Consider the following 15,582-nt stretch of genomic DNA (forward strand, 5'->3'; position numbering starts at 1 on the left):
GTATGGTGGCCACATGCTCTGTGCTATTGCGTTGGATGCAAACAACCAGTTGTTTCCAATTGCGTTTGCATTGGTGGACAGTGAGAACCATAACTCTTGGACTTATTTCATGAGAAAATTGAAGGAAGCCTTAGTAGACGTTGAGAACCTTGCTTTTGTATCAGATAGGCATAAAATCATTAATCATGCTTTGGAGCTTGTGTTCCCAGATGCCTATCACGGTGCATGTTACCATCATATCTATATGAATGTGGTGGAAAAATTCAAAACTGACCACGTGCAAGACATCATGGGGTGTGCAGCGTACGCATTTCGAAGAACGTAATTTCACAAGTTCTTTGACAAGATTAAGGTAATTGATCCGCCCATTGCTCAATATCTAGAGGGAATTGGCTTTTAAAGGTGGAGTAATGCTTATTTTCCTGGTAACCGATACAATATCATGACGAGTAACTACGCAGAAAGCTTTAACAATAAAACCAAGGAGGCAAGGAGCTTTCCAGTCGCCACTTTTCTTGAATTCATAAGATTCACTCTTCAGTCTTGGTTTGCAGATAGATGTGAAAGAGCTGCAAAAGCAACAACTGTGTTATCACTTGAGATGGAAAATGATTTGAAGCAAATAGGTGATAAAGCAATTTTCCTGGATGTCCAAGTCCTTGGTCATCATTAATTTATTGTGGTCGATGGTAATTGTTGAGCCCAAAAGAGGGTGTTTTAATATTTAAACTCACAAGTGCACGAATCGTTTCGGAATATAATGTTCATGTAAGTACGAGGTCGAACCCATGGGAGTTGACTAACATAAAAAGAAACTATTTCAAACAAAGCAAGAAGATTCTAACCTAGTTCCAAATATTTGATGAGATTTTGTTTTAGAAAAATAAAAGACAAGTAATAAAAAGATTGAAGATTAAATAGAAAAATGGTTTTCAAATGAGATATGTAAAATAAGATTATTAAGATATTAAAATCCACAAAATGCAAGTTCAATAATATTTATAAGTATATTGATTCCCAAGTTTAGATATAGTTGAAATAAATCACACTATATTTTTTCAAAATACATTTTCTATTCAAGCACAAGTTACTTTAAAAAAGGTAGGATTTTTTCTTCACTTATAAAAGATATAATTTCTAAGCATTAGTTGTGTTACAACCTAATGAAACTACAAAAAATCAAAGAGATTATATTTAGGCAAAATATGATACTTATGCTCTAAGAATTAGATGTGAACAATTTAATGAAAAACATTTAATCAAAGAATATCATATTTTTGCATAATGAAGAACTAAGTGTAATATGCTTTAACAATCAATAATAGATGAAAAATGCATATCTTTGATAGAAAAATCCATAAACAATGTTGCACAAATGGAAAATCAACATACAACAAAAATATTATCTAGTTACATTTTGCTTCATCATCATCTTAATAATCTTGAAAAAGATTAGAAGCTCATAACTAGATTGAAATAAAAATTACAAAATAACATACTTGACATGCTCTTCAAAAGATGAAAATGGTAGAGAAAATAGTGAAAAGAAGAGAGAAAAATATGGAGTGTAGAAGAGGTTGAAAAGATGAAGAAGAGCCCCCTAAATGGTCTTACAAGACTCTATTTATAGGCAAAATATGGAGATTAAATTAATCAAATTAAAATAAATAAATTGATTAATTTAATTGTGTTGGGAAGTGGTAGGATAAATAGAGTAAGTGTAAGAGTATTGGAAAGATGAAATGTTTGGTTGGGTAAAAGATTAGTGAAAAGCTAGGGTAAAAAAAATAATTAGGAATGTTTATTTAAGTAAGAAAAATAGGGAAGAGTGAATTGATATTTGAGTGAAAAGAAAAGAAAAACATTGGGAGAAAAAAAAAATGATTTTTTGGCCTTTTGTGATTTTGACTATTTCAGAAAAAAGGAGTAGTTTTTTTTTCTTTTTAGGTGGGCCTTGATGAGTGTCTTCGGGCTTGGCTGATGGTGGAACGGCTAGGAGCAGCTGGGTTCATTGATGCTAGAGGGTTGGGTGCATATGTGAGGTGCTGGCGTTGGCTGAGGAGCAGCAAGCTGGGAAGAGGCGTGGGAGGCAGGAGCTGCTGGGAGTCTTCATTGTTGGGCCGAAGGGTACTGTAGCAGGCGGGCCCAACAGCTGGGCAGAGGAGGCATGGGCTGGTTGGAGCATGGGTGAAGGCAAAAATGCCACATTTTTTCTTATCTTGCTTTCTTGAAAATGCCATATTGTCCTTCATTTTTCTTTCTTTTCAAGAGAAAAAAATGTCATAAATTCCCTACAAAATAAATATAAATTAAATTAAAATTAAATATTTTCATTAATAAAATATACCATATAACTCCCATGAAAACATTAATTAAAATTTAATTTACATAACATTTAATTTCAATAAAATCATATTTTTAGCATTCAAACTATCAATACTAATTTTAACTAATTCAATTACAACATAACACAATAAAATATCTATAAAAATATATAAAAATCTAGAAACTTACAATAAGACTAATAAATGCAAAATTACTTAAAAACTTAATAAATCAATTAAGAACTCAAGAACTAAGCAACAATTAACACATAAAAAGTTGTACAATAACTCTATTTTGTAGAGTTATCAGTAATGGTGATGGTGAGGTGAACTTGGCCACAAAATCATGCTCTTGTTGCATGTTCCAAACCATTGGGATACCCTGTGTACATGCTTTTGCTGCAACCAGAAAAAGAAGCATAAGCATTTACTCATTGTGTTCCCCTTACTATAGAATCGAGGCATTGAGGGACACTTATAAAGATACTATTTACCCTATTGGGAACGAGAATGAATGGGTAATCCCTGATCACATAAGAGATACGGTTGTCGGCGTCCCCGTTGAGAAAATCCCTGTAGGAAGGCCCAGGAAGCATAAAGTGGGTAGGCGAAAGACAAACTACTATGCTTCATGCGGGGAAAAGATCGTCAAGCCACGCAAGTGTAGCAGATGTGGTGGCAGTGGGCACAATAGGAAGTCATGTAAAGCTAGGATTTAAAATTTTGTGTAATGTAATTATTCAATTGATTTTGCTGCATTTAGTATATTCAGTACTTCTTCTAATACTTTGTTGGTTTTGATCTAAATATTTGCATTTATTATTATTTAGATATCGAGGCTTATCGAGGCAGATTTGGTTTGACCCATCGAGTTTTGTCGAGGCAGACACATTATGTGAATTTAGTAGTTTTTTATTTAATAACTTTTTTCAAAAAATATTGTTTGATAAAAAATAATATACAAAACTAACTATATGCTATATGATACAAGAGGTGTATCAAGAAAAAGAACATCACGGGGACAAATTCTGATAGAATAGGTCCACACACCACTTGGTCCTGAAATGCTGGATGTTCTCATCGATAACGGTATCGAGTGGTAGCCTAGCAACCAAATGCTCGATATGTTTGATGGCAAACATACCACAAGCTCCACTGCATATAATCGATTTTGTGTCAATAGAAGATAAAAATAACTTTAATATTCATATTTCAAAATACACTAATTAAATAGGGTAATACCTTGTCTTAGTCTAATGACACTCCTTAGAAGGAATACGAAAATATGAAAAAGGCTTTGCGTTCTGCTCATGAGATGTCTGGAGGTCCTCATGGTCATCAAACATTCCAAAACACAATAACTGTAACGACCCAAATTTACTAATAAGGCTTAAGGGCCTTGATTAGTGTGCCGGAAGGGCATAATTGTGAATTTGGCCCGTTGAGGGCATAACTGTATATATATGTGATAAATTGTCGAGACCACATTATTATGTGGATATATTTGTGATCTGTGACTCGAGACGATCCTAGTGAGCGATTTAGCGGAAAAGTCACGGCGGGGATTTATACCCGGCTCGGGGCGAGCCTGGGGTATTTCTGGGAATTTAGAGAATATATTGGAGTCCATTTTGACATTGGGGAAATATAATTGGTGATTAGTTAGGTGTCGGGAAGTAAGTGGTAAATATTAGAAACACTCGAGGAATTAGCGGGAATTGGGTGAAATGACCAAAATGCCCCTAGGTTGATTTAAAGGCTTAGGATAAAAGGGAGGGTATCTTGGTCATTTGAGTTAAAAACTGGGATAAGGATAACTATTGATTTATGCCTTAGTGGGAAAAGTCTAGAGTCTGAAAGAAAGAAAAGAAGGAAAAAGGAAAGAAAAGGAAAAGAAAGGGAATTAGAAGTCTGTTTTTCTCTCCATCGATTTAGGGATTTCTTCACCATTTCTTGGGGTCTTTTGGAGCTGAGGTTCAGAGGAGAGCTAGGTCAAGCTTAGCAATTGGGTTTCTGAGTTAATCTTGATGATTAGTAGAGGTTACTCATCCATTTGAGGTAAGATTTTAAGGTTTTCTTCAGGTTCTGGTTTTGCTGTTGAACTAGATTTCTAAGCTGAGTTTGATGGGAAATCTAGGGAATTAAAGCTAAGGGTTTGAGGAGGAGGAAGCCAAGGAAGTGTAGAGGATATCCTAACATCAAACTTTCCAACTAAAGGTAAGAAACTTTGAACTTGGACACTTGAATTCTGAAGTTTTGTTGTTTGGCTGAGTTTTTGAGCTCTAGGTTCAACTATGGTGAATTCTATGTTTAGGGATGCATGTGATTGGGTTATGTGTATTTGGATGCTTGGGATGAGTGGAGGATGTTGATAAGCTTGTTTTTAAGTTTGGTTGAAGATTGGAAAAGTTTTGGTAAGGTTTGGCTCGAGAAAATTGCAGGAAGGAAAAATGCAGGGTTGTTGTTCTGTGACTAGCGCTTCAACGCTAGCCTTTGGGCGTTGTAGCACTAGGCCAAGTGTTCTGAGGGTGTTTTGGTTCTGTTTGTAGTGCTGTAGCGCCCTCCTTAGAGCGTTGTAGCGCTACCCTGTTTCCAGAAAAGGGTTTTTGAGTTATTTTCAAGGGTTTTTGCCTGGGGGTTTGGGGTTCGATTCCACCACCCCATTTGGTGGAATTGGGGCTTCCCGAGGGCTCGGGATTGGTCCCGAGGTTAGGTTTTGGACTTGAGGTTTGGTGATGATTATGATCTATGGTTGTGACTAGGTGTGCACTAGGGCTCAAGAGGGATCGTGCTCAAGGATCAAAGTGAACGAAGCTAGCGAATCTAAAGGTAAGAAAACTGCACCCGGTTATGTGTTTGTGATGGGACTAAGTGCTCCCGATATCTGTATAATGTCATAGATGGTATTATGCCATGGGACATGTGATAAACGACCTAAGGGTGCCGTATACAATATTTGCACACAGGGCGCGGCTTGGCCACTGCTAGCCGAGGACAGCTTAATATTCACTGAGCTTGGTTTAAGCAGGCCGGAGTCAGTGGGATAAATAGAGGGTGCGGCCCAAGGGCGCTAATGTTGGAAATGTGCCCTGAAAGCATATGTAGTAGACATTGTTTTTATGAAATAAATAAATGAATTGAATTTGTTATGCATATATTTTATGGACTATATTATTCTATGATAATATTATGTAAATATCAGGAAAATTCGTAAGTTCATATATGTGATCTCAAACACGTATTGGTACGAGAGGATTGTGTTTAAGATAAATGAACTTGAATAGTTCGCAGTAAAATAAAGTTATGGAATCTTTAGATTAATTACTGCAAGTACGGTCCACTAGTATTATGAATACATGTGATCTAGATCCAGATCACTAGTGTGGTAGGACACTTTAGTGGAGGTGCTTTATATATTAGAGAATATATAGAACTGGACCAGATATGTTTATTAATACTTAGTTAAATACCGTTTCGAAGTATTAATCAAATATATCAACTGATGATCATATACAAATAGATCTTAATCCTGAAGTTACTATGAACTCCTGTTTATGTTATATGAGTTCTTTGATTCACTTGTTAGCGTCTGTCAGAATGATCAGGCTAGAAACTTTTGTTTTGGGAACTCATTAATATAGATGGCTGGGGACATAGTATACAGATATGGAATCTATGCCTTCTCGCAAGAGATTGAATGATGGTTCTCTTAAGGGTTGACTTTTAGGACTGAAAGGTTATTGAGCTCAAATTTATGATTTAGTTATGAATTAACCTTCACTAGTAGAGTCAATGGTACTTAAGGAAACAAGAGATAATTAAAAGGGTAAGACGGTAATTTAATTCCCGATTAATTATGAACCATTATTAGAGGGTCAAGTTGTATGCAATGATTATATCAATGGACGCTTTATGATTATAAAGTACTCAGTAAATGAAATGTCTATAATTACAAGAGTGCAGTCTCATATTTATAGTGGAATAATCATGAGATTAATAAATTAAGATTATTTAATTAAAGAGTTTAATTAATAATCTCAAATTTATTGGAGCTTGGAATTATAGGTCCATAGGTCCCCATAGCGGCTCTATCAACACTGTTCAAGGTAAGAGATGATATGAAGGGAAAATAGTTTGAAGACATATTTAAGAAGAAATTTGTTCTTTAGGCCAAATATGCAATTATATGATAATAGTGATTAATTAATTACAAATTAGTTGTAGTTAATAAAATTAATTAATATTTAATTATTGTATAATTTTCGAAATTATATTAAATAATTAAATTAATTTCGAAATTTAATTAAATAATTAATTAATTATAATTTTCGAAATTATAATAAATTAAATATTTATTTTCAAAAATTTTGGATTTAATTAATTGGTAGAATTAATTAAATATCTTTATTTGAGTGGGAGAAAATAATCTGATAAGTTCAAATTGGATTTGAATTTAAAAGATTAATATTTATTCAAATAATTAATTATTTTTGATAATTAATTAAAGAGATAATTAATTTGAATTAGTTATCAGGTTGTTACATCTTATCTGACAAAGTAATTTTAATAAATAATTAAATAAAATTTGAAAAACCAATATCCCTAGAAATTAGGAAGCTACACGTTCACACACAGTCCATGGACTGTGTGTGGCGTGTAGGGCCAGCATTTTCAGGGATGGGATTCTCATTTTTGTTTAATTAATTAATGGATAATTCAAAAATTGGTTTTTGAATTTTTTCATTAATAGAATAATTAATTAATTAAAAAGTAAATTGTAAAATGGTTATAGATTTTTTTTTTTAAAATTTGAATATTTTCTTTTAAATATGACTAATAAGAAAATTATTCAGATAAGTGATGTGAGACAACTCTGTACATTCGCTCTGTGAAAAATAGAACGATAGTTTTCTCTCCCTAAAAATAAAGAACAAATTCTTAGGCCTATTCTCTTGATCTCATGTGTTGAGTACATCAAGTAGAATCACAAATAAACTATCATTCATTCTCTAAGTTCCCACACATTTCTTGAGGTATAGAGAACGCTTTGGAAGATCTTGGTGTGAGTACGTGGGAGCGGCTTGGATAGGAAGAGCGTTCTAAATACGAAAAGATAGCAAGGATACTTGATAGGCTTCAAGAGGTATGAATTCTATCCTTATCTTGTTTATGATTAATGTATGTATATTAATGGATCCGCATATTTAAAGGTAGTTTAAATATGTTACAAAAATTTTGTTGTACATTGGGCCAACCACACCACCATTCCGCTGCGTATTAGGAAACTCGTTCCTAACAGCTAACCCTAGTTATCATCTGTGAATTGATTATTGATATAAAATGATATGTTTGGTATGATGAATACTTGATTCTCATGGATGCTTAGACTGTTGAGAACATGTTTATGTGATATGAGATATTGGTTTGCATGTTGATTGATTATGCTCTGTTGTTGTGTTTTCTTGCTGGGCCTTGGCTCACGGGTGCTACGTGGTGCAGGTAAAGGCAAAGGCAAGTTGGACCAACCTTGAGACCGAGAGGTGCGGGGCTGAATGCACATAGCCAGCTGTTCGGCCGCCATGGCCGAGGAGTGGATCAGGACAAGGAATATCTAACAATCTGTTTTGCCTTAGAATGGCTAACTACTGAACTTAGATTTTGAATCTCTTGTAAATGGTTTTAATCTTATCATTTTTGGGATCCCGTGTAAACAAAAAATGTTTATTTATTAAAGATGCGGCTTTTGAGACCAAAATCTTTTAACCCTAGTTCCACTGTAGTTTCTGTAACATGTTTTTAATTAAATGACTTGATTAGCAGGTCTAGCACCTTTATAAACACACAGTGTAACGATCTTGGCTATCCAGGGTGTTACAATAACAACGAAGGCAACAATAAGCACCAAGGCTTGATCACTTCCTCCAACAGAGTCGGACTAAGCATGCTATGGATAGAATCATAAATGTTGATGCACCACATTGGAATGGAGACTTCAATGGCGATCTAATGTGCGACTTTCTTGGCGTGCAAGGAAAAATATACTTCACTCATATTTTGCTAGGATATGAGGAATTGATTATCATTGCCCTTCAACATTTTCAGCACATCGTCGTCCCATGTATACTTAGTGCCAGTCTCTCTAAAATGATTCCAACGACCTAGGCACACTTGGGGGAAGGTGGTGTTCATGATCACAGCATCCTGCCGAAATGCAGCATGATAAAAGTGGCGTCGGCGGCGTAACATGTGCAAAGCGGCATCAATATGTTGAAAAAACATGAAAATTCATTAGTACCATCAATATATTTTAAGATTGAATTGAAAACATAAATGTAATTTACATAACGAATCCCAAAGCCAAGTCTGGACTGTGTGCAATTGGAAGAACCATGCCACACCGTGCGTCCCAGTATGGACGTTTCGATCTCTCTTGTTGTCGATATTCTCAATGATCCACTTATGGAAGCTCTTCTCTTGCTGCGGGACGCACTTCCTCAAAGGTTCTGCAACTAGCCCCTGTTTATCTTGTCTCATCCTATTCGTTGGGTCGGTGAATTCATCAAAACGCTTGGGCCTACGTTTCTTCCTAACAACTTCAAGGCCAGCTGCCTCCTCAGGTTGTAGTACGTGTACACTGGGACTTTCAGCATCACTGGCAACTACAGATGTCTAGGCCTATGAAGTGGAGGGTTGATCACCAGGCTCGTAGTCCGCAGGCAAGATATCAGACTCTGTATCTGATTTTACATCGGTGGATCGACCTGAGACCACTGAAAGTAATTGTGCCAACTGAGCCATGATCGTAGTCTGATTCTGAAGTAAGGTTGCCTGGCCCTCCTCAACCCTCTTGAGCCTCTGCATCAATTTCCCATAATCAGGCTGGGAAACCTGACTAGAGGAAGGTGCACAGGCCTGTGAAGTGCCCTCCTCAACCCTCGGGACATCCTCATAAAAAATGGAGGCTTCCTTTGCAACTTTTGCCAGCTTCTCTGCCTCCTTCTTAGGTACTACTACTTCCTCCGCTGCAGTCCCAGCCTCCCCAACAATTGATTCCAACTCAGGGAATAACTTGGAATCAACTTCTGGGAGGCTATTGTAGTAGACTACCTCACCGGGACGTGGCTTCAGCATGGAAAATACCACTAACTGCATGGTTGAATAACATGTGTCAGAAAAACTTTAATAAAATAAATCGTTAATCAATTAATTTGTGACATTTAACAAGATAAAATGGAACTTACTCGACGGTTGGCGAATATAGGAACCAATTGAGCTGTCGAAATAGTGATATTGGTCTTCGTAGCCCAGCTAAGCATCCTCAGAATCTGGTTCCCACTGAACTTACTCCCAAGAGCTGGCATGGCCTCAAAAGCCCAGTAAAGAAGTGCGGGTGCATAGCCATAGAAACTATACTTCGTGTAACGCCCTGGCTAACCCAGAACAGTTACGGTGAACGGTGGACTGGAAATTTGACTCACTACCTGAGTCCTTTGGTAAAAAACGTGCTCTAAGTGTAATTAACAGGTTAAGGTATAAAACCAATAAAAAGGAAATGGAGATTTTTATTACAAACTGCTCTGCAGAGCTAAACAAAACATTTACAAGTGGTTCTCAGTACCAAAATGGTCATTACTGCTTTAGATTTACAGTCCCGCCGACCTAAGCGGCAAAAGTAGGGTAAACCCCCTAGTTCCTTTGAGAACTCCTTGGCCGTGGTGGTCAAGCGGCCGCATATGTACACATCACCACATCAGCTCTCCACTCAAGGCTAGGTGAGCTTTTCCTTCCCTTTACCTGCACCACATAGCACCCATGAGCCAAAGACCAGCAAGAAAACATAATACTTTTCATAAACAATATCAAATGATTATCATTATAATCACACTGAACATAAAGTTTCCGAACAAACGAGTGAACATCACATGTTCTTAGCGGGGGAGAGTGGCTGCTAGGTAAGCCACTAGCCTCCAAGCACTTATTTCATTCATCGACCCTCGGGGTCGGTCTGGCATTAATGCTCTTTGAGCCATTCAATGCTAATGCCTGATTAGATCTAATCTCTGTTGGCTTGCGTGATCCACGCTATGGCCGTTCTGACTAATAAATCAGCGCTATGTGACCAGTGTCCAGTATCACTGCCGAACTTGACTAGTAAGTCACAGCTTCACAGCTGATACTAACACCTTTGCCAGTTCTGACTAACAAGGCAGTGCAACGTGACCAGTGCCCAGTACCACTGCCGAACCTGACTAATAAATCACGGCTTCACAGTTGATACTAGCACCTTTGCCAAACCTGACTAATAAGTCAGTGCTATGCACAAGTGAACAACATATGCTAAGCATTCCATGTTCAAACCATGTCCATATTACACAATCAACATGCCTTACAAACATCCATGCATGTCTCACTTGGGGTGCAGTTTTCTTACCTCGGGTTCCGAGCTAGAACAAATAAAAGAGTGACCCTGAGAACGATCGACCTTTTGGTCCTTTAGCAGTTACCTGGTCATAAGCAAATTATGGGATTCCATCAATAAAATGAATAATAAAAGGTTCCCAAACCAAAACCTAACCTCCGGGACCTCAAACACTACTCAACCGGGTAGTAGGTTCAATCCCGAGGCCTTAGGTTTGAATCCCCAAGCCAAAAAGCTCACTTTGGCCAAAAATGCCTTAAGGGCTGCGACCCTCCTTGGCCAGGCCGCGGCCCACCCCTCAAACAGAGGTGCCCAAACTCAGCCTTCACCAAGGGTCGTGGCTCTCCCTGGCCATGCCGCGGCGCAACCCCCAATTCAGCCAAAACCCCTGTTTTTCTTCCCCTACGACTTCTCTTAGAACCAACCCTTCAAACCCAATTTAAACACCACCCAAACCTCCAACAAAACCCCTAAACTTGTTCTATATCACACCCCTAGAAAAACCCAAGACAAACCCCAACTAAAACCTCCATCAATTCCAAAAATCCCCCACAAAACACAAGCTGAAAACTATCTTTAAAACAGGGCAAAACCAGAAAAATAATGGTCAAAGCTTACCTCAAACTTGGTATTGAACCCTCTCCAATGGCTGAACTAAATCCACAACCTTAGCCCCTTGATTTCCTAGCTTAGTTACACACCTTGAGCTCAAAAACTCCAAAGAAGAAACAAGGGAAATGAATGTACGGGAAGGAAGAGACTCTCACTCTGTTTTGGTTCTGTTTACTCTACAGCCTTCCAAGCTTCATATATATCCAAGCCAAAAGACCATTATACCCCTAGGTCTTTAAAAGTTTCTAAAGCCAACTCAAGGGTAATTTTGACACTTTCCACCTACACCGTTAATCATAATTAACGCTTCCCAATACCCGCTAATCTCAAAATTCTCAAACACCAATAATTCACCTCCTGTTACCCTTTAATGCCCGGTAACACTCTAATAATTAAAAGCACCCCGAGCCCGGAGCTTAAGCGCGTTATGACCAAACCGATATTTAACATTCCTTGATCGTCTCATGCCAAATAGCTCGAACAAACCCACATCATAATGTGGTCTCAAGATATATCACCAACATGCGTACAAATAATCAATTTACCCTCAACGGGCCAAATTACCATCACACCCTTGTGATTAGAAATATGGACCCACATGCATGCATTTCACATCATATCATAATATAATCAACATATACATGCATTTATCAATTAATAACATAATCAAGCAAGTATGGCCCTCCCGGCCTACTATTCACGCCGTTAAACACATCGGAGAATTCGGGGCATTACACTTAGCCTCCTTCTGTTTTTTGCTTGAACCCTCTTTCTTCTTCTCCTCGTAGTGTTTCAATTGCTTCTTCATGTCCTTCTGAACTCCTTTGATAACCTTCTTAAATGAAAACTTCCCCCATGGATAATTGAAAGAGTAATCAAGATCCTCAACCATCTTCAGGGAATCACCCCATATCGTTGTTGTCTTCTTTGGGGCATTCAGTACCCCCTCTATCAAATATCACAAACCCAACTTAAATGCATCTTCTAGGTTTGTCAAGGCCTTCAATGCATCTTCCAATTGGCTGAAACTAACCTTCGAATGACCAATAAAGTATTCATGGATGATTCGATCACTTGAAAGATGCTCTCTCAACTTGTCTGGGGACGGGGTGTTCCCTAAATTCAGGGCAAACTTTGCAATCCCAAATGTGCAAAGAATGTTGCCCAAGTAGAAGTGGCCCTCTTCAGCCTTCTTGCTTTCCACCTTCCGCAACATAAGCTGATGCAGCAAAACCCCAGAAAAATTAAACGACTTAGCCTTGAAGAATTGTCCCAACGGGCATGCCTGTGCCCGTTCAATTAGCTCGTGCCTCTTAAATTGCTCTATAAGTGTTTCCAAGTAAGAACTACCCCTATAAGTGATACGACCAGGAAAGTGCTTCTCCAATGGCACAATCAATTCAGGCATCTGAAAAAAAAAACAAAAAAAAATGTTAAAAATGGAAAACAATTTGGTAACTATCGAGTCCTATCGAGGCCTATCGAGGCAAGTGCTAAAAATCAGCCATATGCATGATATCATCTGGTTACTATCGAGTCCTATCGAGGAAAGTGCTAAAAATCAGCCATATGCATGATATCATCTGGTTACTATCGAGTCCTATCGAGGCTTATTGAGGCAAGTGCTAAAATCAGCCATGTACCCCATATCATCGAGTCCTATCGAGGCCTATCGAGGCACAGTCAAATCCAGACCCTAACATATACTATTGAGTCCTATCGATTTCTATCAAGGTGCATAAAAGATCTCGAAAAATAACCCAGATTTCTTCATTCCCCAGCCCCGATCTATCCTATGAACAAAAATCAACAAAAAACCAGGCACATACACATATTGCAGGTTAAAAAGGAAATCCCTCACCTTTGCTTTCTTTGGGGTTGTTTCCTCAAAGTTTGGTTGGTTTTCTCGACGTTCTTCTCCTTTGCCTTCTCCGATCATCAACTCCAACAATTTCTGAGCCATCGTAGCTTGTTCGTGGTCGTGGAAGACAATGCTTCTCCAATTTGCTTGGGTTCTGACGGATTAAATTGGGTTTGAGTGTTTTTTTCCTTCGGGACTAAGAAAGTGAGAGAGAGAGACCGAGAGAATACAAAGAGTCTATGGGAAACAAATGGCAGGGGTATTTTGGGTACTAAGGTAATTAGTAGGACCAAAATAAGACTTATATAGTGATAGGGTATTTTTAAAATACAATCCCCTTACATGCATTAAAAGTCAAATTTCCCTTTTAAAAAAATTATCTGAAATGGACATTTGAGTGAAAAAAATATGAATCTCCAAAGTTTTCATCAAATTTCAGTGCAGAGCATCGAAAAAACATCGTTTTGGCTAAAAATCAAGTTTTCATGATTGCATCGCAAAAGCATCGAAACACCATCGATTTTGCATCGAAAAAACATCGTTTTGGCCAAAAAACAAGTTTTCATGACTGCATCGCAAGATCATTGAAACACCATTGATTTTGCATCAAAATTGCATTGAAAAAGCATCGTTTTGGCCAAAATCAAGTTTCATGATTGCATCGCAAGAGAATCGATTTTGCATCGAAAAAAGCATTGTTTTGGCAAAAAAAATAAGTTTTCATGATTGCATCGCAAGAGCATCGAAACACCATCGATTTTGCATCGAAAAGCATCGTTTTGGCCAAAAATTAAGTTTCAAGATTGCATAGCAAGAGCATCGAAATTGCATCGATTTTGCACCAAAAAACATCGTTTTGGCCAAAAAAACAAGTTTTCATGATTGCATCACAAGAGCATCGAAACACCATCAATTTTGCATCAAAAAAGCATTGTTTTGGCCAAAAATCGAGTTTCATGATTGCATCGCAAGACCATCAAAACACCATTGATTTTGCATCGAAAAAGAATCGTTTTGGCAAAAAAAATCAAAATTTCATGATTGCATCGCAAGAGCATCGAAACACCATCGACCATCGATCATTGATGGTGTTTCGATGCTCTTGTGATGCAATCATGAAAATTTGATTTTTTTTTTTGCCAAAATGATGCTTTTTCGATGCAAAATCAATGGTGTTTCGATGCTCTTGCGATGCAATCATGAAACTCGATTTTTGGCCAAAACGATGCTTTTTCAATGCAAAATTGATGGTGTTTCAATGCAAAATCGATTATATTTCAATGCTCTTGCGATGCAATCATGAAAACTTGTTTTTTTTTTGCCAAAACGATATTTTTTCGATGCAATTTCAATGCTCTGCACTAAAATTTGACGAAAGCTTTGGAGGTTCACTCAAATGTTCATTTCAGATGATTTTTTTTTTAAATTTTGGTATTTTTTTCGAGATCTACAAGATTAGAATGAGAGAGAGAGAGAGTAAGTGTAACGTCCCAAAAATGCTAATAAGGTTTAGTGCCTTGATTAGCGTGCTGAGAGGGCATAATTGGAGGTATGTGTGATTAATTGATTAAATGCGTGACTATGTGGCATGCATGATTTATATGATAATATGAGTATATTAATATGCAGGTTTATGACTATTAAATATGCATGTGGACCCGTTCTTGTTTATAAGGGCATCTTTGTAATATTGGCTCGTTGCAGGCATAAATGTGATTATATGTGTTAAATGATTGAGACCACATTTTTATGTGGATATATTGGCAGTATACTACTCAAGGTGATCCTAGTAAGCCGATAAGCGTAATAATCACAATAGGGTTTAATACCCGGCTCGGGGTGAGCCTAGGGGTATTTTGGGAAACATAACGTATATCTGGGATTTATCGAGTAAGGGGTAAGTATTTGGTAATTAGTTGGGTATGTCAGGATTAATTGGGAAGTTTTAGGACGACTCGAGGAGTTAGCGGGAAAAGGGCAAACGACCGTTTTGCCTTTATGGGCGATAAAGGGCTGAGTTTTTCACTAAAGGCATTTTGTTCATTATGTTAGAGGATATAGATAGGAAGGTTTCAGAGGTTAGCTAGAAGCAACAGGAAACACACACACATTCTCTCTCTCTTACACTTTCTCTCTCTCTCTCTCTCTCTCTCTCCCTTTGGAGTTCTTGGAAGCTTAGGGAAGTTCTTGAAGAAAAGTTTGGAATTGAGCTGGGAATAGATGAGGAGTAAATCCATTAACTGAGGTAAGAATTTTGTCTTGATTCTTTTGGAAATTCAGTCTGTTAGGATAAGTTTTGACAGGGTTTCTGGATGTTGATTGATTGCTGAATTGGGGTGGTAATTGCAGTAGGTTTTTGGGTGATT

The sequence above is a fragment of the Humulus lupulus genome, chromosome 8 (assembly GCF_963169125.1).
Source record: "Humulus lupulus chromosome 8, drHumLupu1.1, whole genome shotgun sequence".
In the NCBI taxonomy this organism is placed as follows: Eukaryota; Viridiplantae; Streptophyta; class Magnoliopsida; order Rosales; family Cannabaceae; genus Humulus; species Humulus lupulus.